The sequence below is a fragment of the Nycticebus coucang genome, chromosome 10 (genome assembly GCF_027406575.1).
Source record: "Nycticebus coucang isolate mNycCou1 chromosome 10, mNycCou1.pri, whole genome shotgun sequence".
NCBI classification, from domain to species: Eukaryota; Metazoa; Chordata; class Mammalia; order Primates; family Lorisidae; genus Nycticebus; species Nycticebus coucang.
In genome coordinates this window covers 54,131,622-54,157,886 of record NC_069789.1, presented here as the reverse complement: position 1 = coordinate 54,157,886, position 26,265 = coordinate 54,131,622, and the positions used below count along the sequence as shown (strand labels likewise).

The following is a 26,265-nucleotide window of genomic DNA, read 5'->3' as shown; positions in this document are numbered from 1 at the left end:
TCTCTTCCTTCTTTTCAGACCTTAATTTGCTGGGCCAGGAGCGAGATAGGGACATGCCGAGGACTCCAAGAACATCAGAGAAGCTCCATGCTGGCTGGGGCTCTGGAGACCATCCATCTACCCGCTTCCTCACCCAGATGAGCCAAGCTGAATCTTCCTCCCTCCCAGCAAATCCCTGTAAGGACAGGCTGCCTTCCCAGGCTGAGAAGTGCGGTGACAGGAGTCCTCCCTCCCAGCAAATCCCTGTAAGGACAGGCTGCCTTCCCAGGCTGAGAAGTGCGGTGACAGGAGTGGGTGCAGGGTAAGGCCACATCTGTTATCTGATCTTTCCCTCAGGGAGCTGGCCCCAAGGGGTGCGCCCCAGGCCCCTAGAGCACATGCTCCAAATCACTGTTGCTGTGACAGCTTTTGCTTCCCGCATTAGGGCAGCTCAGAAAGATGAAAGTCCGGCCTCACTGGCTGCTCCCCAGGCCTCCTTTGCCAAAACACACTGTGAAAAGACCCTTGACCTTCGCCTCATACTTCCTCTGCTCCACCTCCCATCCGCCCAGTTTGTGTCCCACTCCCCCTGAGAGGGTTAGACAGCTCAGTAATTTAGGGATCACTAGCAAGAAAGGTGCAGAGGTCAGAAGTCAGGGAGGGGCTTGGATGGCAAAACTCCCTTGTCCTACAGCCCACCTTTTCCCACCATCTGTGCACCAGCTCCCTGTGGGCCTGATACCACTGCAAAGGTAGGGACAGGGTCTAGGGTTGGGAAGTGGTGGTGTACAGTGAAACAGTAGGAGAATGTATATTTTTAAATCACGTCCTGAAAAACTAATTTTCAAGAGGCAAATATACTCCTCCAACTTTTTATTTTGAAATTTTGCCAGGGAAAGAAATGCTACACTCCCCTGAGATCTTGTCTGATTTAGGAAGTTCTTTCTGCTATCTCGCTTCGACTCCTCCCTGCCCTAGCTGCTAGGCAAACAAAGTCTAGTTTATTTAGTGCCTCTCCTCTCTCCCCAGGCATGGCCTGTTCAGTCTAGTTCAGCTCAGCTCAGCTCCAGAATTTAGAATGTGATAAGCAGGGACTCAAGCCAGTTGAAGGAGTTGAGTAGCAAGCTTGTCTCTCTTACTTGAGAAACTGGAACCACAAAAAACTCCAAGAGTATTTTGCTACAATTGCATAACTACTAAAAATGCCTTGCTCTGCCCACACAAATGAAAATGTTGGGAAGTTCTGTGCAGGGAATGTAGCTCTGGGAGGGCCCGACAGTGCAATTCCATCATTTTGCAGATGGGGAAACTGAGGTGCATTTGCCATCCCTCTGCTGCTTAGTCACAAGCCAGGGCTCTTCAGCTCTCCTCTGCAGTTCTGGGAAAGAAAAGGGGCTTGAAGAGCAGCCCTCCACCAGGGCAGAGCTACAGAAGGAGTTTGCAGCTCCTAGTCCTGGGTTCCAGCCCATTCCTGGGATGGGCAGCTCAGTCTCTTTCTAGGAAAATCTGGCTGCTGGGCAGCCTGGTAAATTAATGCAACTTTACAGGGTGACAGGGTGATCCCACCTCTGGCTGGGGGTGGGCTGAGAGGCTAGGATCAGAAAAAAGAACACCTTCTAGGCTTTCTCAACATATGGAATCTGGCCGAGGCTGCCAACCTCCTGGCCCAGAAAGATAGTTTTCCTTTCTTCCACTTGTTTACCCAGAGGAGCTGGGGGAGGTTGTACAGAGAGGGGAGTTGAGTTTATTCCGTCAGGGATCGGGGAGTGAAAGCTCTTCTCGGGCACTCCTCCCCCTTCCCAGAGGTGAGGTCAGAAGAACAAAGGTCACAGATGGACCAGCCAGAGTCTGGGATGAGGCACATGTGTTACTGTGTGCATGGGAGGGTGGGGGCGGGGGCAGGCTCAGGTCTGGCAACTCAGGGAGAAGGCACCGACCAGACAAGGTTCATCCTGAATCCAGAGGGAGGGCAGTGAGAGCCCCACAAAGTCACTTTCTTGAATGTCACTAACATTTCAATTCAGCCTCATTCTGCCTTCCTGTCTCTTTTTTTCTCTTTCTCCTTTCACCTTCCTGAGCAGGGGATGAGGGAGAGGAGAGAGCCGGAAGGGAGGTCTGTGGGGCCTCGTTGACTCTGCTGACCATCAGTGGCCAGGAGCCCGTCGATGACAGAAACGAAAGGGAGGGGCAGCGCTGGGGCAGGACCAGATGTGTGCAGCTGCAGCACCACTCTGCACAGTGCCCTGCTCGGGGGGTGAGGCTGGGGCGGGAGAGGGCGAGGGGGCACCCCAGGAGGAATTGCTGGGCCCCATTCCTGCTTAGGCACCTCTCCGCTTCTTTTACATGGGGAACAGATCACAATTAGCAGAAAGAGCCCTGTCTGATGCTTCAGCCTGGAATTTTGGTTTATTCTGAGGCAGAAGTAAAAGCAATTGCATTGCAGCACCTAATAAAACCACCCCTTTTCAACTGGGACTGGGAGATGAAGGCCAGTCCTTTAGGCTTTAATGCATTCTAGACTTCTAAGTGTTTCTACTTCATATTCTAGCACCATCCAGTACAGCAGCTACTAGCCACATGTAGCTATTTATATTTAAATTAATTAAAATTAAGTAAAATCAGAAATTCAGCTCCTCAGGCACACCAAACACATCTGAATCTCTGAATAGCCACATGCAGCTGGTGGCTACCCTATGGGAAAGCACAGACATAAAATAGTTTTCTCATCAAGGAAAGTTAGACAGTGCTGCTCCAGGAAAGTATTACTCGAGTGCCACTTTCATTCTTGATTTCTTCACATGTGCACATGATAGCCTGGTCCTCAGGAATGAGGGCTCACTGGCCCTGAGGATGGGTGTGGGTGAGACAGGGAGGAGGGAAGGGAGGTGGTGAGAATGTTCTTGCTGCCAGCTTGCAGGCTTTCTTTCCACCCTGAGTCTCTTTGCTCAAGTCTTGTTCAGCTTGCCTGGGGAGAAAGGGGGAGGCTTTTGTAGCAGAAGAATTTAGGTGGCAGCTACAGCCAAATGAGTGTTGCAATCATATTCTGCCTCCCATCTCCAATCCCCTGCTTTAGAGAAAGTCAAGGAAAGTATACCAAGGCAGGCCCCAGATAAGGTGGGTGTAATGACTTACTCATCACACCCTGGGCCTCCACTGGGGCGGGCGTAGGCAGGAATGGGACAGGGACACAGGCTGGGGGTGAGGCAAGCGGTTACGCTTCAGCCAACCTTCAGAGCTGCTGATATGATGGAGATGGAATGAGAGATGACAAAGGCAGATACTGGCACACCTGGCAAAGCCTCCCAACCAGCTCACGCGTGGGCAGAGGCTGCTTCTCCCCGCCCTGTGAGGTCCCCGGTGCAGAGAGGTCAGGAAGAGTGCCTGCACACACGCACGTCTGTGCACGTGTACCCCACGCTGTTCCCGGGAGATTTCTCTAGCCCGTGTCTCAGTAAGTCCCAGCTGTGCCTCCAGACTCTGAGGTGGCCAACAGAAGGTCGCAGTTAAACAGGCAAGCCTCCCCTCCCAGTGCCTCTAAAACCAGGCTCTGGGCCCTTCCAAGCCCAATAGTCCAATTAAACTTTTTGCCCACAGGTGAAAGTAGACATGAATCCGGAGCCTTTCCTTCCCATCTGTTAGCAGGCACGCCCTCAGGCCTCGCCTGCACCTTCCCATGTGGGATCCCTTCTCTGCACTATGCTCTGAAGATTAGCTTGCTCAGGATCACAGACTCCCAGAATGATTTCCTCCCAAGCTGTGCTCCAGGCCACAGGGAACTAACTGAAGAGTTCAAAGGAAAACTCCCAGATCAGAGGATGGCCTCCATTAGGGAGGCTCTCAACCCAGGAGCTGGGGCTCTAGGGATTAGGCCAAGGATCCAGGTACCTTGGGTAATGCTCAACTGTTAAAGGGCCAAAAAGCTCTGCAGGGAGATCCCGGTGCTCTGCTGTTCCCCACAGGCCCCTCCTCCTCACCACAGAGCCCCGTGACTGCATATACCTCTCTATAAATACACATATCTTTAGCTGTATACATACATATATATCTTTTTTTCTAAAGACTTGGCAAGAATCTCCTAGAAGCTTTTTCCATGACACAATAGAAAACCAGCAGTGTCATCAGTTTGATCGTTCCCACACATACAGCTTGGGGATGACCTCTGCAGAGCTGCCTTGAACCTGGCTTCCAGTAACCCAACCCCTCCTGCCCTCCCCAGCCCCCAACCCCCTGGCAACCTCAAAATATAACTCAGTTTCTTGAAGCCACCACTTTATTCTTCATTGGCCTCTATCTAGAAGCAGAAAAAAAATTTTACCACTTTCTACCTATTGCCTTAAAAAATAATAATAAGCTTTGTATTCTTCCAGCTGGCGGCAGGAGGAAATGAGCTGGACAGTGGAATCCAGTGGCACTTAGGGACAGGTGTGGGTGAGGAGGGAGTGCTGGTGGCTTAGGAGTGGGCCACACTCTGTGGGCGGGCAGGATGGTGGGGCACACAGAGGAGGTATCTATCAAGGCTTAGCAACCATTTGGATGGTAAGCAAAGATGGGGTAGAGCCCTATGCTGAATCCTTGGATAAACAGGAGAAATTCCAGGGATCAAGGACAGGAAGTCCTGGGATACCTCCAGCAGGTGTCAGGGAGTTATCATTAGGCAAAGACTCTGAGAACACTATCTTCATCCTCTACGTCAGCATTTTTTGGAAGGGGGCCTAGGAAGAGAGGAGAGAAAGGCTGGCTTTCTCATGTATTTTTTTTTTCTTTCATTCTCTACTATTAAAGATTGGAGTAGGTGGAGACAGCCCTGTGACTTTTCTTTGAGATATTAAGATCCTAGCCACATGTTGCCACCATATGTAATTCTAAAACAGGTTTTCTTTTCTTGATTTTCAAAGCGGAGGGTGGGAGAGGGGATTCACAAATAGCAGAAAATGCAAAGGAACATGAGAATCAACAGAGAAATACAGAAAATGTAATTTGGCAAACAAACAACCAACCAATAAAAAGCCACAATAAAACCCAAACCCACAACTCCACCTTCCTAGTCGTTCTTGTTTTCTAGTCTCTCTTTTTAAAGTTGGATTGTTATCTTTGCAACAGAAAATGCCAGCAGGTGTTGCTGGCAGCTGTTTAATGACAGTGTCAAGAACGTCTTTCAGGAAGGTAGGCTTGGAGGCAGGAGGCGGTGATGAAGAAAATGGGGGGAGTAGGTGGCCCCACATCTGCAGAAAGGTAGCTACGGGACGGAGAGATGCACTGGGAATTGTAATGTTATTTTGTACAAAATCCTTCCTGTAGGAAGGCAGGGGGAGGGACAAGAGACATTTTCAGTTTTTTGCAAACCTGAGAGTTTCAAACTGGAATTATAAGCAGCTCACTGTGTCTTTGAGCAAATAGCTCAGCTCCTCTACTCCGCATCTACCACTTTCTTCTTTATTGTTAGTGACTGTCATAAGGATTAAATAAAAGGACCTGGAGACCCCTAGAGAAGGGTCCCGGTGGTCCCCAGAGGTGATTAGTCCTGCAATTATCCCACATCTGGAAAAGATAATGGCTCTCCGACTGGCAGGGGTGTGTCATCAACCAGCAAGAGAAAGATGTTTTTTGTTACGCAGGCCAGAGAGGCTGATGATGTCTGTTCTCTAGTGTGTGTGAGAGACCATGGGGAGGCTGGATTTGGAAAGGAGGAATGCGGGAGTGACAGCCTTAACAAGGAGTGTACCACCAAGAAAGCCTCACGAACACTGAAATTCTCTTTCCTGTACTTTGAGCTTAGTTCTCTAAACTAGACCTCATAAAAGCCAATTTGTAAACTTCTCAAGCTAAAAATTATCCTTGGCCAGACCACATCAGCCAGCTCTATAGGAAGACATCTGGAGGGTACTCTGCTCTCCCTCAGTTGTCACTTCCCTTTCCATTAGGACAATGGCCAAGATCTTACCTGGCAATTTTTTTTTTCTCTATCTGCAGGGCGTCACTCGGCCACGAGCTCCTGGGATCCAGCCTGCAGGTATCAGGTTCTTTCTGAGCCTGCTAATCAGATGGGTTGGGTAGGGGAGAGAACCAGGACACTCACTGCTGGCATCTGCTCCATGGAGGGCAGCTCACCAAATGCTTTCACACATATTACCTCATTAGGTCTGCCCCACCATCCCGTGAAGTAGGAATTGGAGTGATCAATGTCTACATTTTAAAGATAAGAGAATTTGGGAGAGTTCTCCAAGGTCAGTGGCTGTAGAGCCATGACTGAAGCCCAGGCCCCTTGATTTCTGGGCTTCCTTTCCCCAGGTCCCTATTGCTCCACCCCTGTGCTGCACGCCAGAACCTCTGTGAGAAGGGTGCACCCAGATCCTGTCCTTAGGGAAGTAAGAAGGAGGTGAACACATCTCAGACTTTCAAACAGATTTAACGATGCACCTATATCCATCCAGGCTTCTGCGGAAGTTATGAGGACACAAACACATCTCATGACTTCAGACAGGTGCCCAGGAAAGGACTCATGGTGTGCTGTCCTTTACCTTTTCCTTTAGCCTATAACCTATGGCATTTGCACATAGCAGGGGTTCTAACAATATTGTCTGAATACTTGCTTTGGGTAAGGAAAGGCACCGCAAGGGTACTGAGGCTTCATGGGGGCTGTAAACTTTGAGCCACAAAACTGGAATTTATTTCTGGGATGCACTGTTTACTGCCTGAATAATCTATGGGTGTCTCTGTTCAACCCATTTTCAAAATGGAGGTAAGAATACCCACCCACCTTATGAGCTGCTGTGAGAACTATATGAGCTGTAAAAAGTATACTGCATACTGTCACATGTAGAATAACATCTTCCTGCCCCTGAGGTTGCAGAAGTCACCAGAAGACAAGAAGGCAGAGAGGTCTGGAAGCTCCTGTCCTGGGCATCTTACAGAAAGGCTCATGCACTCCTGCCCCCGGTGGGTGGGATATGTGTAACCAGGAGGGGAAGGGTTACATCAGGGTAGCAAAGGGGCTAGCACGGCAGGATCTCCAGGAGTGAGTTTCCCTCTTATCTCCATCCATCCCAAAGATATCCGCTATGAGAAGCACAGGAAAAGGGAAAAAGGCCAGTAGCAAGGATAGTCAGTCATTAGGACAAAATGTTGTAAGGATCCCTGTCAGCCTCAGGATCCTAAACAATGGTGGGATTCATCCCTTCAAAAGATCAACCAGCACCACTGCTCAACTCTTCCACACTGTGCTCTGAACCTCTGCAGAGTTGAAGGGTAAACACGGAGAGTCTTCCTGTGATAAGTCCTGCTCACATCACCACTCCAGGGGAGGAGGTGGCAGCTGTGACAGGGCAAAGTTGTTCATCCTGGGGTTGACCTTGGGGGCCTGAGCTGACCTATACACTGGGCCCCCACAGGAGACCCAGGGTAGGCAGGGAGGCACAGATTAGCAGAAGGGTACCCTGACTCCTCCTCACCTTTTCTTTGAGCTCTTAGAAAAAGTCAACCCGTGGATGAAGCAGAAAGATGGACATACCAGCCAGCATCTCTTGAGTACTCACTCTTTGCCAAGCACTGTGCTGAATGATGAACATAACTGAATTAATTTTCAGAACAACCCTGCAAGGTAGGTATCACCTTTCTCATTTGCAAATGAAGAAACCCAAGCTCAATGAGGTTAAGTCACTTGCCCAATAGTGTCTACTGAGCAGGTGGCAAACACAGGATTTGAATCAATGGTCTGATTCCGAAGTTCATGTTCTTCCCATTACACAAGCTGCCCCTGTCCAGACAGCCCACCCATCAGGAGCTACAAATAAAATGCCACACCTCCTACTGCACGCACTAAATCAGCACCAGGAGAGCTGCAGACTGGGAGACAGCAGATCTTTATCAAGACACTTCAGGAACAGGGGAAATATCTCTGCCCTCTTCCCAGCCAAAGGTTTGGCTGTGTTTGTAAGATGACAAATATTTGGAGGGGACGGGGAAGGAGGGTGGAATCTCAAGCTAAAATCACCACCCACACTAAGGAAAACCCTCAGGCAAACTGAGCTTCAAGGATTTTGTTCAATTGTGTGTGTGTGTTTGAGTATGGATGGAGACTGGGAGAGAAGGAGGAAGGAAAGGCATATCTCTTTTCATTCCCAATGGCTGTTGTGAACTACACTTTCCTCTCTGAACTTAAGCTTCTCTCTCAATCGCTTATTTCATGTTTTATCTCTCTCCACCTTGCGCAGAAAGCTTTAGGGCGTGAGCAGCCTTTGGGGCCAGAAGACCTGGCTTTGCTTCTCCAATCCACCAAGTACTGAGTTGTCTACTAATGACATATTACATGAAAGAAAGGGAAAATAATTTAACCTCTGTGAGTCTAATTTCTCATCAGGAAAAATAAATTGTCATAGCACCTATGTCACAGGGTTGTTTTCTGAGGATTACATGAGCGGTGGTTCATATAGTAGTTGGCACCTAGTTGATACTCCATAAATGTTTGTTGCCTTGATTGGGGTTTCTCAGTTTCAGTACTATTGACACTGTGGGCCCAATAATTCTTAGTTGTGGGTTAGGGGAAGTGCGATGCACTGTAGGGTGTTCACCAGTATCCCTGGCCTCTACCCATTAGTCAGTAGCACCCTCTGCCCCAGATGTAGGAATCAAAAGGTATTTCTACCCACTGATAAATGTTTGCAAAATTATCCCCTATTGAGAACCACTGGCTTTATATGATGCACATAGATATTAGCAGCAAGTAATATATTTGAAATCACACAGTAGGCATCATTAGTAATAGTCATTTTTTTGAATGGGCATATGAATGCATGAATGAACATACTAGTAGCAATGGGCACAGCTCTGTAGTTCTGGACCCTGGAGGATTGATGGAATGACAGAGGGGGCTAGGAACCAGGCACTGTTTAGTGCCCGGCCCCCCAACTCACTCTCTGCTGCCAGCTGTCTCTTGGTGCAGACCCAGCATCTGCTAGGGCTTTAGGATGGAGCATTGACAGGTGAGTGAGGCTGCAAGCTGAGTGAGGCTGATGGACTTTCCCTCTGGGAAAGAGTAGCCACAAAAGGCTTTGGCTGCAGCCATACTGCTTTGGATTTCTGTGTACGAGATGTGATTGCCTGAAACATGCGTACCCCCCCAGAGAAACCTGTCCATTGCCCATGGGCAGCCACAAACATTGATAGGAACCCCAAAGTCCTCCCTCACTGGGAGGCATGGCACACACCTGCAAGCCCCTTTTGGCTCATATCAAGAAAGAACTTTACAAGTAGGGCAGAGAGATGGCTCCTGTCCTAGAATTTCTTTCCTCTCCCCACATCTTCCTTTTAAAGATGTATTGACTCTTTGTTACGCTAGCTGGTACCAAAGGCTCAGAGATGTTTATCATCTCTTATCCTTATCCTAAAGTTGCTGAGTGTACTGAAAGAGAAAAGAAAAAGGGTAATTGTAATACTACATACAATAATAATATTACCATTTACTGAGCACTTATTCCATTGTGACGCTGATCTACGTGCTTTACGTGTATTAACTCATTTACATGTCTCTCACAATGAGACTGTGAGGCAGAAACTATTATTTCACGTTTTCAGATGAGGAAACAGGCACAGAGAAGTGAAGTGACTGTCACCACATCACGCAGATAGTAAGAGGCAGAACAAGGATTGAACCAGACTCTTTAGCTCTTTGGTTAAGAAGAGTCCATGCCCTGGACTGGACTCCTATACTCCTTTGCTCTGACAGCCACGTGATCAGGATACTGTCAAGCATACATTGGGGGCTTCCTAAAGGAAATGACACCACAGCATGTTAAAGATGAGGGGGTGTTATCTGGGCAAGGGGAATAGCAAAGTGTCCCTAGTCTGAGAGAATACCATGGGCAAAGTCCTGGGTGAGAAGGAGCATGGAAAAGCGTCAGAGCTCCATGGGGCATTTTTTGCCATCCCCAAATGGACTCTCTCCCTTTGCCTCATGGCAGGGTTAAGCTGCACCAGCTGATGGAGCTTATGCTTTCTGGCCTGATCTGGTTCCCTCGACAATGACTCAGAGCCACCTGTTTGGTCTCCTCTGCCAGCCTGTACTGTCTGGTCTGTCTTTACAACCATGACCATGACCTATACTCTGCCTCTCAAAGGTACAACCTTCAACAGCCCATTCTTTCCATGGTCCCTGATCAAATGTCCCGGCCTGGGGTCTCTGGCTCACCTCCTGCCCCTGATTTGAGTTCTTTCAGGCTTGTATTGTTCTGCTGCTACTGACACCAGGTTTGGGGATGGGGAGTTTGTGTGCACGTGCTTGTGTATATGTGTACATATGGCAGCTGGTGAATATGATGCATGAATAGGGTGCACGCCACATGGTGTTCAGCCAGGCCTAACATTCCATCATTTGTCATTTGAACCTTCTTTTCTAAACAACAAAAAATGTCATACTCCTACCCTGGTATATAACATAAATGAGGGCAAGATGCTTTGATTGAAGGGGTGCGGAACTAGGGGTTAGGAGGGGCCACCCTAGAGCTCAAGGGCATACTGCTAAAAACCATTAGGCAAAGGAGCTTAACATTTCAGGGGTTATAAAAAGCTTTGAGACTCTGACAAAAGTAATAGGCCCCCTACACACAAACACAAAAATATGTGTACTTACATTTCTAATATATATATACATTTTTTGTAGATCATGGACTCCCCAAATCCTGGAACATGGGTTAAAAATCCTGTGCGTTCAACTACTACAATATCCTCCTCTTAAGTTTCCTGGCCTCCCTGATTTTGCAAGGGAGAGTTACAAGGTTCTGGCTGTCACAACACAGTGAATGATGAAACCCAAGACAGTGTTGGCACTGCTTCATTTGCTCAAAGGGAGCAGAGGCCCAGGGTTTGGAAAGCACTACCCTTTTTGTGCTCAAATTTCTATGACAAGGGCATTGGTGCTGACATGACTCCCACACAGCCTTAGGGCCTCTCAGCATCAGAGATGATTTGTGCCTCAGTTTCCACACTAGCAAATACTAATTAGTTCACACGTCTAGATGACGATTAGAGTGAACAAAGGATGGGTGTGTAGGTTCTGATCTCAGTGTCATTACAAAGTGATAATGACAAACCACTTGATCAGTTTGGGCCAACTTCTTCATAATATCATAGCCCCTGGGGTTAAGATCACAAGATGAGATCGAAATGGATGACATACACATGAAAGTTCTTTATATAACTAAAACCACTAAACAAGTTCCAGGATGTCATTATTCATCTTAGTAGTTAAGAGAATGACCAAGTGAGTTGCTCTCAGGCCTGGGAGCCAGGGGGATAATGAAGATCTCTTTTACTTTAAAGAGGCAAATAGAGGCCCTGGATATAAAAAGTGTCATTCATTCATAAGTGTCAGGGGTGAGAAGCAGAGGGATCTCATAGCTTAGGGCACACAACAGTGGCCTGTGGTCCTGGACTTTTATACACTGTCTTCTAAGGCCTGTCCCTTGGCCAAGGAAAGACGTTCTGAGAACAGCCTCTTACCATGGCTACTGCTTGTACTCTGTGCTTAGATTGAGGTCCTTGTCTGCTATTAGGTTAAAATCCATTTCCAAGTTCATGATGATAGAAAAACTAGAATGCCCATCACAATGAGCTGATTTGGGGGAAGAGGCCAAGTAAGAAGGACTGATCACTACCTAGGGTCACTGGAGTGTCCCACGCAACCTGCCTGGCGTATGTGTTTTGTGCAGTGCTCAGGCTTCTGGGGCCTGAGCCCTGCAGGCAGTTTATGAGATTAAAGCCCAGTGCCCAATAAATAATTTAGCAGCTTATCGGGGAAAAAAGAGAAAACATACAAGCAGTATAATAGCTACTATCTCCAGCAGTCTGATGTGTACATACATTTTAAATGCATATCACTTTCATCTGCATGTTTCCATTTGATGTGGAGTCCAAAACCAAATAAGGAAAAGAAAAAGAGAACACCATCACCTCCACTCTCTCAATACATCTCACCACCAAGATGGGGCTGATGAGAGGGAAAGCAGAGCCATGCACTCCTCATTCAGGGCTTTGCTGCCTGACCTTCTCCTCCCCCCAGCCCCTTCCATCCCCTTCTTTAGCTTTCAGTTGCTGTTTGCGTGTACAGGGAGAGTCTGAATTCTCCACTAGACCAAGCACTCATTCACAATTTCATTTGCTTCTCCCAGGGGTGTCCTTTATGGAGCAAAGCTGGTTCCAGGTGCTATCTCATCCCATGTGATTTGCTGTCAGTGCAGCTCAAAAGCTGGGATAAATAAATATCACTGTCACGGCCAGCAGAGTCCATGCTGAAGTTTTAATGAACCAGAAGTAGTGGTGATAGATTGATAAGTCTTGATCTTGGCCATGAGGGAAGGGAATTTTGGAGAGAGAAAGAGGAGGGGTTGGAGTGGGTGTTACAGGGACAGTGGGTGGTAGAAGGCAGACAAGCTCACAGGGAGTTGCTGTAAGATCTAGAAGCATCCGTGGGAGGTGAGTGGCATGTAGGAATCTATGTATCAGCAGGAGCTTGCAGGAGAAAGCGATGCCAAAGGGAATCCTCTCTTGATTGGAAAGCAAACTGGTTCTTATCACAGTTAAGGGATAAGTGGCTTTAGTTGGGGAGATAGATGTGAAGAAGAGTGGTAAGATTTCCCTCTAGCTTTCATGGAGATCTTGGAGGGTGGCATCCCCTTCTGACCTAGTCCCGTAACTCTCCTGTGAGTAATATCTACCCCAGACCCACCAGCCACTGGGCTTGCACAGTCACCACTGAGCTTACCCCGTCCCCCTTTTTGCATCTCCTTGGACTTGGCTGCATTTACTGCCAGTGGCTATGGTTTATCTCCTGTTTATGGCTTGGGACAGGCTGCCTACAAATAGCTCCCCAAAGAGTGGGAAGATTCAGGCATCTGCCATTCTGTGAAGCTCTTTCCAGAAATGAAAAGGATAGTCATAAAATGTTCCTTAAAATGTTCCTCCCTGTGGGGGGAGGGGGCTGGTTAGGGGTGGGTAACATGCATCATAAAAAGCGTAATGGACTAACGCTCATACACAGACTGGCTGCAGCCCAGGAGTGTCTGCTAAGCTCAGACATAAATACTGGGGAGGCACCAAGAAGACAGATTTTTTATTTCTTTGATTTGATGGTAGGGGGAGGTTGGGCATATCTTTTTCTCCATTTCTCTGTGGCTATTCCTTTGGGGATACCAACAATCTGTCTGAAATTGAAGCTACCCAACATTTTGCAGCTTCAAGAGGGGCAGCAATTAGACTACAGGAAAGACTGGAGGTATGAGGTTGGTGGGGGAGGGGAGATTGCAGTTTCATCATACTGGTTCAGATTTGAAGGTTTCGTTCTATCATACAAGATCTAGCAAATGACATGATAACTAAGTGGAGTGAGTCTGGTTATGTACCATGTATAACTGAATGCATATATGAGTAACTGAGTACTTTCTCAACAACAGGCTGATTTCCAATATTGAAGGAGCAGATTAACGTTCTCTATTTAGTGGGAACCAAAACAACAGTAGCACCAACAATCACCCAACAACAATCCTACCCATACTTAACTTGAGATATGAAGAATAAAATACTTGTTTGGTAATAATGAAATATCGGGGACTTGTAGACTCAACCACACACACTGTTTGCTAGGGGTTTATATTAACAAGTACCTATGTTCTCTGCTAATGTTGGCCATTGATCAACTGCTACCCAGCCACACATTTGCCTGTTAAGTATGCACTATGTATAATGGATAAATGTACGGTGTACAAGAAGGGCAGATGACAGAAGTAAACACAGATGCTGTCATCCAAGTAGCTTCTGTTTCGGGTGATACTGAAATAAGTCTCTTTGGCCCCTTTCTCCCTATCACTGAAGCGCTGATGCCTGTGAATTGCAGTAGGACTCTCAGCCTTGAACTCAAGGATGGATCCAGTCTACTCAAGACCTGGGCAAGTTGAAAACAAAGAGAACCAATGGCAACTATGGCAGTAGGGAGACAAAGCCTGGCAGCATTCACAATTCAGCTTCCTGTACACCATTGCTTTGGAGGAATTAATTTTCTGTGTGCTGTCCCCGAGAATGGGTGGAAAGTAAAGTAGCATTCTTCTGAATGGCATGGGTACCTTGAGTGGGGGTGTCTGGGAGTAAAAAGCTATCTCTTTTGTTCCCTGTGTCAAGGTATATATGAGGCAAAAAAGAAAGGGGTCAGGGCAGGGAATCTTATTAGATGTAGTAGACCTGTGCTAAGCAATTTAGATACTTATTTAACATTATTATAATCCTTCTGAAGTAAATATTGTCCCTGTTTTTAAAGTAAGCACCCTCAGTAAGGAAGAATGCTCTTATCGGTCATATTTTAGGATGAAAGTAGCACTTTAGACTGCAGAATGAGATGTGGTTATTTAGATCATTGACCTATTGAATCAACCAACACTGAGCTTCATCCTGCCTTTGCACTCCCAGTTAAATGAGCCAATAAAAAGTGCCATTTTTGAAAAAGGCAAAGATAAATTAATTAATTAATTAATTAATAAGGTGAGAATCCTAAATTCTGAGTTTCCAAGAGGTTATAGTAACTTAGCCAAGGTCACATACTTAGTAGAGTTAGAACTTGAACTCCAACCATTGTTGCTTCACAATGACTTAAAAGTACAAAAGAAGAATATCAATAAATGATGGTTTGAAAGAAAAATTATTTTCAGTCTAAAGTCAAAAGAGCAGGGACTAATGCATCTCTTATGTCAACTGGTGCAAATTACTATACTAAGCGGAAGAGGGAGGTCACCCCATGTGCCACTGTTGGAAAAGGGTGAGACAACCTTCAGGTACAATGACACGTGATTCCTCGGGCTAAAGGTGAATGGGTATTGAGACCCTCCAAAGCTGGACTGAGAGCCTGATTGTAATAAAAGACTGGGCTTCCTGGTGTTTAAATCTGCTCCAAATATACCTAGAGAAGCATCTCAGCATAAGACAGAGCTCATTTTTCCCCACCAGGTGCAGCAGTGGGCTCTTCGGTGTGTGAAGTGAACTGATTCTCTGTGGCCCAGGGAGCTTTTTAGGTGGGGAGGGCATGGAATCAGTTGTGAGTGGGCTCTCATCCAGAAATGGGGCCCCACAGGGCCTATCAGTAGGGGATTGGTCCAGCCTCTTTCAACCAACCTGAGGATGTAGGAAGATATCCCTCTTCCCTGAGTTGACTCATAGCTGCCATAAAGCCTGAGAAGGAAATCACCGTAGTCTTTAGTCTCTTAGCCTGAACTGACTAGTGTTAGGTTAGAGTTCAGGAAGAACTTCCTGAGTATGAGCTCTTTGACACTGGACCATGAACAGCCAATACTGGCTCTGGAATATCCTTTCCTAAAGACTTTAAAGAGCAGCAGAGACACCTAATTGCTGCCCACAGTACCTGGTAGAAGTGAGGCTCTGCTCCAGCCTCACCTTTGCTTGTTGGTATTTCAGTAAAAGACCAATACAAATATAGAATGTATAATTTTTACATCATTCTTGGCAAATCCCAGGTGCGTCCCATTAGCAGAGTTCCAAGGATGCCATTTTCTATCAAGAAAAAGACACGCTGCATCGTAGTGCTTAGCTCAGGGCCCTATTAATAGCAATCCTAATTATATGGCTGCAAATTTAATTCATAGCAATGATTAGTGTCAGAATCAAAGGCATCAGGCATCAATATTGATGGAATTGCATAAGCCCCATAAACAGAGAACAAGCATTCAGGCCCATCCCCCCAGTCGTGGTCTGCTGTTAACTATTGCATTAATGTCTCTTCCAATTTTGCCAGATCAAAATGACTCCATTTCTCAGTGCTCTCCTTGTCCTCGCCGAAACCTTTGCCCAGCCAGCTCTGAATGGGTATGACTGGCACACAAAAGATCCCAGACAATGTCTCTGAAGAAGAGCCTGGGGGCTCCCAGGGATGCATGAGTGATGGGCCCAGGCCCCACGCTTTACCCGGCAGCTTTTGGCCTTGTCAGCAACACTCCTTTGTCTCCCCTTCAGAAAGCTCATGGTAAACAATGATGCCTGGAGAAAGGGGAGTCAGCTGGGGACTGTGTGTGGCACAAAAGGCTGCCACCCCATCCATTGTGACCTGGGCCAAGAGGGGTGAGGGGGTGGAGGAGGAGGCCTGGAGAGAGGGACACAAGCAAGGCAGCGTGTGCCGAGGTGACAGCTGCCGTGTCCAGGGTATCCTGGACACCTTCACTCAAAAGAGGGCCAAGTGGCGGCTCTTTCACTTCCACTCTGTCCCTGTGCTTCTTCATGCAGCTCTCTGTAAGGCAGGTGGTAGGCTACAGGTAGACAAATGGAATCTTAGGGAAGTCCAATAGAATGCCCCAAACTAGCAGTTAGAAGCACAGGTTTGGAGTCAGGGAGATCCTAATTCAAATCCCAGCTTTCCACCTAGGAGCAGTGTGACTTTGGCAAGTTACTTAACTTGGTTGACTCTCACCTTGTCCATATGTAAAATGGACATACGATGGTATAAATCCTTACCTTTCAAAGGTTAGTGAGGCTTAGCTGAAAAAGCACTTAGCTCAGGGCTTAGCATATTGGAAGTACTTAACTTATGGTAGGCCTCATTCCCCAGCCCCCCAAAAGTGGCCCATCTAGAAAGAAGGCTAATAAAGAATGCTTGAGAGCCCGATTCAGGGTTCTTATGTGTCAAAACTTCTTAGCTCCAAGATAATCATTTTGTGGTTAAGGAGGCCTCCCTGCTGAGTGGGCTCTGGTATACTCTCCAAGACATGTGGACTGAGGATTCTGGAAGGCTTGTCATCCCAGAGCAAGGCCATGCGGTCAGGCCTGGCACAGGAAGCTAAACCAGATTCTTACCCCAGGGGAATGATCCCCAGCCCAATTTTAGGCACTGCTTAGAAAATGTTTGCATGCTAGAGAGAGGCAGAGGTCAGTCTGGTCTTTCGCACAGAGAGAATATTCCTTAACAGGATATTGAGAAGGGTCCAAAAATTGAAATTCAACAACCTGAATCGTAGTCTTGCCTCTGTGGCTAAGAAACTGGGTGACTTTGAGAAGATCACTCTGCCTTCCTAAATCCATACATGGAACAACACATTTGACATCTGCCCAAAGTCAGAAGGCTGGACCAGTTTTCTAAGGTTCTGTCTACCCACAATTTAAGGAAAGACTCCTAACTGACCTTGCTTGATGCTGTCAACCTTCCTGTCTGGGAGCCTTACTCACTCAGCGGGTCCTACCAGCCTCTCCCCCTGTTTTGATTGCCCTCTCACCCATCCCTGAATAGTCAAGTGTGGAATTTCTGGTTCATTACTAAAGTTTGTTGATGCCATTTCTCCTTCCAGATTAGCTGAGGAGTACTGGCTGGTGGTACCAGCCTCTGCAGTAGAAATCTGAATACCGTGTAGAAAGGTGATGGCTGAGTGGGACAACCCCAGCAGCATCAGCTCTGAACTCCTTTCCCACCTTCGAGCCTAGAAACCTCTCTAGAGGCTGAGGCCAGGAAAGGGAGTAGAATCCCAGGAACAGACTCAGAAGGACAAAACTCCAGGTTCATTTTTACCACCTTGCTTCTCCACATATTTCCTGCTTCCCTGGACAGAGAGGCTCATGATAACAAGGACACGGATGTTGAAGTAGACACAAGCTTTCAGTTTGGTCTTCTTGGACTATACAGGTGACCTTACTGCATGCTCAGCCCATTTCCACCCTGGAATCTTTGTAGTCCTGGCTCTGATTCCCAATCTTCCCTTGATTTACCACATGACCCCAAGTAAGTCCTTAATCTTTAAACTTCGGTATCATCATCTGCAATAGTGCAGTAAAATAGCCCAACCCTTCTTAATCATCTGAAAATTATGTGGAATTAATGAATTTGAGCCCTTAGAAGAAAAACAGCGGTGGTAGTAGGAATAAGAGTAGGGGTCACACTCGTAGTCACAGTGGTAAGAGCAGCAATGGCTGTCAATCATTAAGCACTATGTGCTGGGCTCTGTATTAGATACAGGAGAACCTCTGCAAGTTGACCACCCAAGGGACTGTAACAAACTGGTCAACATACAGACATGGTTAACCTAAGGACATGGACCTAATGTACCTATACGTACATGTGGTATATGTCTGGTCTATGAAAATTAGATCAACTTAAGGAGGTGGTCAACTACCGAGGTTCTACTATATTTTACATTCCCCACGTCTGATATGCACCACTACCTTGCAAGGCAGACATTAGTGGTCCAGTTGAATAAACAGAGGCCCCTTCAAGATCCCACAGTTCATCTGAGGCAGAGCTGTGAGGCACCAGGATATTGGGCTGGCTTGGGAGCATGCAAAGGGAAAAAAATGGGCCTGTTTTAGTTAATTCTGCAAAGCCACAACAGCGGAACCAACACTTCCCCCAGCCCTGCCCTGGGAAGGGGGCCGGTACATATTGTTTGGTGATAGGAGACTAGGAAAGCTCTCACTGGTGACTAATGCAACTGCATGCCAAAGTCCAGCAGGATTAGATTAGTTAGGCTCAGCTGGTCTGGTCTTCTAAGTATTTTTTCCCATGACTCAGGGCTGGGGGCAGGGGACAGGATTCTCGTCTTCCATCTGACCCTGCAAACATGTCACTAAAAAGGAACCTGATCTGACAGCTTCGCTACCCTGGGGAGCCAGGGAAGAAGTAGGATTTGGGGGAAGCCTCAAAGATGTCAGTGTAATAATAACAGAAGCACTTTCACGCCAAGCACTATATTAAGACTTTCTATTTGCTCCTTACATAAATACTCCAAGTGTTTATTAGTACCCTACTCCACAGAAGAAAAGAATGAAGGTTCACAGGGTAAGTAACAATTGTAGTAATATTTAAGTGTGCACGTGCCCAAGCTTATGTACTCCTTTCCATGAATTATTTCCATTAGGGCTTACTTTTTCTCTATTGCTCTATTTTTCCCATTGGGCTTATCACCTGCCTAACATACTATATTATGTACTTACTTAAGTTGTTTGTCTTCCCACATTATGACATAATCTCCATAAAGGCAGGTATTTTTGAGAGTTTTGTTTATTATTTGTATACCAAGTCCTTAGCACACAGTAGGTATGCAGTAAATATTAGTTCAATAATGAATTATTTCATTTAATCCTCAGTATATGAGTCAGGTACGAGAATTATCTCTCTTTTACAGTTGAGGAAATTGAAGCTCAGAAATCACACAGCTAGTAGGACAGAGTCAGGACTGGATCTTTTAAGCACATATATACCCTTTGTTATGCAAACTTGTCTCTACCTGAAGGCAGAGGAGTGGACCAGTGGACTAATTCCCTTCCCACCAAGAGATATATGTCCATGTCCCATATCCACAGACAGGCACAGCTTAATGGCTAAAAGAGCATGCCTGTATATGGTTTCTATGTTCCTAAGGATGAGACCTCTGTGAACATGAGCAGCTTGGCCTCTTGAAAATTTTGCATGGCCTATTTGAGCTACCTGGATTCTATGAGCTTGAATCATTATTCTCATTCCCCTTGTCCCCCAAACACATATTTTGTGTTTCACCTGCCCTGCAATAAAGCCTTCAGCTTCAGGGCTCATTCTTGGACTGAGAAATGGCCAGCTGAACACACAGCCTGGTGCCTTGTGCAAGAATTGTCCAAGATTCAAGTATATAAGAAACTGCATGTGGGGTACAAAATATAAATGAGTCTGTAGTTTCTCCCTTTCCAGAATGGCTCTGAGGGATCAGGACCTCCTTCCCTAGGGTTCACTGGGGCTCTGGATAGAACCACCCCTGCCATCTCCACTTGCCATGGTCAAGCAGGGGGATGGGTTGGCTGGGGTGAGTGGGTTGGGGACAAAGGGGGTAGAAAATTCTGTAAATATGCCTCCTTTCTTGTGCCATCCCAATGCAGCCTTTCCCAGCTTTCAGAAGACCAGTTCTTGGGACCCAAGAGGCCTATAAAACAACAAAACAAACAGCGAGTTTGGCGGCAGGAGCCTGGGCAGAGAGCCAAACTCATTACTAGGGATGTGGTGGTGAGCGCCCGAACTACCACCCCACCTTTTCCACACAGGCTCTGGGGAAGGGAGAGGGTGTCTGCGCCCTACTGTGTAGCCCCCACATTGCTGAGATGCCTGGGAGAGTTGGCTGTCAGATCAACAGTCCAGGTCCCAAGAGAGCCATTAGGTCTTCTAGAAGTGGCCCCACATTTCTGGCTGTTTACTCAATCAAAGGTTCACACTGAGAGACGAGACGAGTGAATCATTTCCACTCTGAGTGGCTATTGTTTGGTGGGGTTGGCACAGGAGAAAGGCATGTTTCTCAGCTTTTTATCCAGCTTGGCCTTCCGTCCGCCCTGGCAACTCCACCCCATGAGGGGAGCCAAGTAACAGGTTAGGAAAGCTCTGTGTGCTTGGGGAGAAAGTCTAAACGCCAATGTCAATATTATCAATGGAGAGCAAGGTGGGCATATAACCTTGTGTGAGATTTTTAGTAGCTCTAGGGCTCAGTTTTCCACATCTGTAAAATGGGGTGGAGGTGCAGTGGGCAATCACCACACCTAGTTGAAATAGTTGAGGAAGATGGAAAGGAGTGGAAAGGTGTCCTATAAATAGTGTTATCAAATACCTGAGGGCTTGGGAGAGTTAATATGGTGCTCCTGATAGATATTTTCCAACACCTAAGCTGTTTTTGCAAGAAGCTTACAGTTTTCCTGGCTTTTCTTAGTAAAACATCGGTGTGATTACAAAGAGAAAAATAGGATTGGGACTTCAGGGCTTCCTGTGGGCTGCGGACTAGAGAACATAGGCTACTATGTCCTTTAGGGAAAGATAGAAAAAATTTTCCTTAAGACGTTCACAGATATTTCAGTAGCCACAGCTAGCTAATGGGAAAGAAGGTGGTGCCAGATGAGAGCAGACCTGTCTCCAGAGCCTGGAAAGCCTCCGTGAATTTGCAAAATGGTCTTAGGAGTCCTAGACACAGAAGATGGTGGGGGACAGTAGAGGTTACCTGGGCCTTCCTACCTGCTTCCCTACTATAGATAAGCCTGTACCTGGGCCAGACGAGGCAGATGGAATCCATGCTATTCTGGGGTTCTCCAGACAACAGTATAAATGCTGTCCCCTTGTACCTAGTCAACATTTCTGAGAGTACCACTCCTCCCTCTTCCAGATGTTAACTAGAAAACAAACTTCTTTCCTTTTACCCATTTCCTTGGCTCCTCACGCCCCTGCCACTCCAGCCCTCTTCCCTCCTCACGCTGACCCACCAACCCATATCTTCCTTTCCTTGCAAACCAGCCACGTCAACAGGAGTCACTCTTGGTGCCTGATTCCATTCCAAGGAGTGCAAAGGGGGCTCTGGTGTGAAGAAGGCACCCGGGACATTCGAGATCTACCCCATGAGCACTGAATGGGTGAGAGGTGTTGGATCTGACAGTGACATAAATATGGAAAGGAAGGTCGCTGTCCTCAAGGATTTATGACTGTCAAAAGAGGGGTATATCTTAGCAGCTGCCCCTATGTCAGAAGCTGTGGGGTCCAGGAGGGTGTTATTTACAGTGGTTGCAGAGACAAGGTAAATAAAGGACATGTCCCCAGTGCTTGGGCAGCAGGCAAGGATTCTAGAGGGGTTACAGAAAAGACAGCCCATAGCTCCTGCTGCTGTTAAAGGACCCCAGGGCCAAGAGGCTAGAGGGTCAAGACCAAAGACCACCCTCCAGTATCTGTGACTAACCCTGCGGGGGGTGTGAAACCAGGCCTGAGGGAGTGGTTTTAGTAGCTGTAAGTGGAAGGAAGAAATCAGAAGAATGTGACTCTGAACCTCCAGACGTCCTTCCTCCCACTGTCCAGGTATCCTTCGCCTGTTCATCCTGTCCCCTTTCCTCCTGTGTCCATGACTTGTGCTTGAGTTGCCCCCTTGACTCTTCCCTGAAACCTATACTAAATGAGACTCCAGAGGCCACAGCCATTCTTCCACCACCTGCTGGGGCGTTTGCTCTCAATCCTTATCATGCGGAATCCCAAGGCCTGTCCCTAACCAGGCGGGATGTCATTACTGTCAAGTAGGCCCAGGCCTCAGAGGATCCTGCTTTCCTGGGGCACATCTTGCCCCAGGCTCCCTTGCCCACCTGTCTTGGCCTCGCCTCGCCCCATCCTTGCCAAACCCTTCCCACCTGCTTCCCACCTTGCTTTATTCATTCTCTTTTCCTGAGGGGCTTTTTGCTCTGTTGAGGGCAGGCTCCAACCTAGCCTTGACTCTAAAGCCCACACATGGGGGCTGTGACCTCCCTTTTCACCCCCTCTTCTCTGCCCTAGCCTGCCTTCCTTTACCACACATATGGCTGAAGGAGCCAGGGAGGTAGTGGCAGCATCGCTGAAAAGATCAAGTGATTTCATGCCCAGCATCTGATTGGTGACCTCCAGTCACTGCTTGCATATTTCCACTGACTAGGAACTCATTCCCTCTTAAGTCACCTCTTTCCATTTTGGAAAAGTTTGGCTGTAACAAACTTCTTGCCTTTATTAAGTGGAAAGCAGCTATGCCCTACACCTACCCATTGACCCTATTCTGCCCTCTGGGGCCACACTGATTAAGTCTAACTCATCTGCCACTGCTTAAAGGCCCAGGTTACAGATTGCAAAACCAGATAATCGAGCCTCAAGTCCTGGCTCTGCCATTTACTTGCCATGTGGCTTTGAATAAAACTGTTATTACTTTTTTTTTTAACCTTCCTTGGCTTCTCTCCTCATCTCTAAAATGGAGGTGATAATAGTACCTACCTCATAAGAGTTATATAAGATTGAGTTAATAGATATAAAGCTCTTAAAATAGCACCTGACACATAATAAGTCTCAGTAAATTACCTTATCTGAACATAGCTGTGTTATGTCTTGTTTTATTCATTCTTTTTTCCTTGGGTTAACATCCTTTTAAAAATATCCTACACATAGCATGATTCCCATGTCCTGCCAGCTCTTGTTTATCTGGCACATTAATTTGTTTAATACCCTCCTGCAATGTTATTGCCAATGGAAAGTCAAGTTGCTGTTTCTCATGACCTGGAAGCTGTTCTTGTTACTGTGGTGAAGACTAACTTGGCTGTAGCTGTATCATACAGTTGGCTCATGTCAACTTTGTGGTTAACTAAGATCTTAAATCCTTTTCACTTGATTCCCTCAGTGCTTCTACCTGCCTAAGCCTTGCAAGCTCCTCTGAGCATGGTAGACCTTCCTTGCCTATGCTTTGTACCTCCCCCGTGTGACACCCAAGCTTTTACATGCTCTTCTCCCTGACCCTGAACTCATCAGTTCATCAGTCTTTAGGCAGACCCTGGCAATCTTTCTTCTCAGTAAAGCCTTGCATTGATCACACCGCACTCACTGGTTTTGCTCGAATTGTTCCACCTTCTGGTGAATAGTTGCCTATTTTCTTACCTCTGATAATGCACTGACCCTCAGTCTATGCAAGCATTGCACATGTGGATTTTGTGGTCTTATCTTGAATCTGCCTGTTCCTTCCACATGTGTGTGGCTCAGAGGGCAGTGGCCTTATATGTGGTCTTCTTTGTACATCTTGCAGAGAACACTGTATGAGCAAGTATGAGACATAGCACATGACAGCACCTTGTGGTCATGCTTCTAGCAAGCCTCCGCTTCCGCTAACTTCCTCACACAGAGACATCCTGTTCCTACGGGCCACGGTGGATGAGGGCTGGACAGTCTAACAGACGCCTGGCCAGGCAGGGAAGAAATGAGTAGTTCTGACGTATGAGGCTTCCCTCCCCTCTCCAGACTCTTGGATATTTTTTTTTACCTTATTTTCCTTCCTGTGTTGAAAGAGCTATGGGGCCTGGACCATGGTAGGGTTTCCTGGGGACATTCCATAAATTCCTCATGGGCTGTTTCTCTGGAGAGGGGTGGGGGCAAGTGGGTGGGTTAATGGGGGGCCAGCAGGAGTCTGAGTGTGAATATCAGGTGCCTCAGAGGAGAATGGGTGGAAAGGAAGGGTGAGTTTCACAAAGCAGGAAGGAGGGGTGTCATGAGCTCATTGAAACAGCCACAGAAAGGCCAAGTGAAGAGTGAGAAGCAGCAGGTCAGAACAAGCCGTCGACAGCCATGCCCCAGCCTTGCCCTTGAACCCGCTGACTTGCCTTCACAGCGACTGATCCACCGGGATAGGGCCAGGGGAACTTGGCCAGCTCAGGTGTATGACTTGGAAAGATGCCGAGCCCCCTGTATGTTCTGTGTAAGGTGGATGGAGATATAGGGAAGGTCATTTCAAGGTCCCTTTGAGTCCTGCTGGGCCACACTTCCTTTACTCTTTCTTTATCCATCCATTCAAGCAAACAATAATTCCCTAATTCAGATCTAGGGTAGAAGAGAGTGGGGGCACCAGCTCCTGGCTGAACTCGGCGGCAAGCCTGGACCTGAGGACTGTTTTTAGCTTCCAGCTCTGGGCTCCCTTGCTGTCTCTTTACATAAAAGGGGTGCCACACTGGGTGTTAGGGCAAGAAGCAACTTGTCCTAGATCTCTATGCTTGGACAAGTCACTTTTCTTCTCTGGGGCTCAGTTTCCCCACGAAATAATGGTGAGTTTTCAAAACAGTTTCGAGGCCTATTCCATGAGTGAACACTTGGCAAAGGGATTAAGGAGAAGGAAGAGAATGCACATGAGTAGAGCACAACCCTGCCCTTAAGAGAACTTTCAAGAGAGTAAAGGAGACCAATAGAGTTACACAAATGATCCAGAGCAGTGATTGGAGGTGGGGACAGGGAGGGGAAAGCGCTGAGCACCAGACTCGATGTGGCTGCTGCTGGCCCCTAGAAAGCCTTGGCACAATTTAGAAAAAGCTGGGTCCCCTTCCACAAGCCCCTGCATTGGAAAGTGTAGCCCAACTGGGTGAATGTCTCCACGAGGGTACGTGGTGTGTTGGTGTGATAGGGAGAGCTCAGGCTGAATTTCACCTCCAATATGTCCCTTAACTCAAGGCCCCTGTGCCAGGCATAATTTTCCCAGCTGGATGTTGTGACCCTGGCTGTGTAGGATAGATAAGCCACTTTTTAACCATAGTGGAATCTCATAGAACAAGTTCTTTGCTCTTCCACTTTGGGAAAGCAAAAGCAGACACCACATTCTTTCACTGTTCCATGTGCTGCCCAACAAGCTCAGGGCCACAGTCCTGGGAAAAGGGGAGGGTCTGCCACAGAAACACATGGGAACCTCTACAGAGAGCAGTAAATACATGGTTAGACAGCTTTGGTATGGAGAACCAGAAAAAGTCTGGAAGGTTTAACACACCAGGTGAACCCAGACCAGTTGTCACCTCCTCAGGCAGTAATTCAGAATAAGCAGAACATGGAAATTCCTCCCTGGGCTCCTTCCAGGCTAACCTCTTCCCACACTACCAAATAACATCCTCCCAAGGCTGTATACCACTTAGGAGGAAAGGACTCCAGGGTGATGTCAACATCAAAGGGTGAGAGGCAGCGAGGTCTTACATGGGCCTTGATCCACAGGTGCTGGGACTAGGGAAAGGTGGCAGGAGGGTAAGCTTGGGAAACAGATTAGCTGGGACCGGAAAGAATGTGGGTGCTATAATCTCACATAATGAACCAGACTGTGCTTCCTCTCCGCACCCTAAGCACTAGGCAAGCAGGTACAAGCTGTTGGCTTCAGCCTGCTGCACCAGAGGCCTGTTCTCTCCAGCTGGTAGAGGTGCTCAGAGAGGCACAGAGTAAAATGCCTACTTCCTGCTGGCAGCTCGCATCGGGGTGGTAAGGTAGGGAAAGAAGAGTCTGTGATTGCAGGAAGAAGAAAGACGGGAGAATGTTTGTCCTGGGCACCAGATACCATCAGAGAGCTGCCATTTGTCCCAGGTCCTTAAAATTGCGACCTGTAATCTGAGTCAACCAACTTCTTTGGATTCAACAAAGACTGTTGACCAGTACAATTAGCTCTACAGGTTTCAGGAAGGATTTGTAATGTGGATGATGGTGATTCATACTGTAAATAATCAAAAAATAAATTCTACTTGATTTGAGAATGAAGATTGAATTTTTCGCTCTTATACTGATGTGTCTTCCTGATTCCTTGAAGTCTGGGCTTAATCGAAATAAGTTTGCATTCCTGAGATACCCATTGACTGATGGCCAGAGGAAGGAGACAGAGGACAAGCCAAAAAAAATCAATCCTTCCTACCTCCCCATTTCACCCTCATCCCCTAAGAAAATGAAGAGTTACCTGTAGCTATCTCTCCAGCAATAGTTACCTTCCAGAAGGGAAGGAGGAGCTGAATGGCACTGTGGCATCCAAGCTCAAA

At 47.1% G+C, this 26,265-nt stretch overlaps 1 protein-coding gene and 1 long non-coding RNA gene across 2 annotated transcripts in view; one reads left to right on the top strand and one right to left on the bottom strand.

Moving 5' to 3' along the window:
* The window catches only part of PLXNA2 (plexin A2), a 217,915-nt gene that overhangs the window by 158,583 nt on the left and 33,067 nt on the right, over positions 1–26,265 (bottom strand). The gene's annotated exons all lie outside the window — the stretch shown is intronic.
* Positions 606–16,090, top strand: LOC128596041 (uncharacterized). Its single transcript, XR_008383051.1, has 4 exons — positions 606–731; positions 5,950–5,989; positions 7,440–7,576; positions 13,840–16,090. It is a non-coding gene; the product is annotated as an uncharacterized LOC128596041 (long non-coding RNA).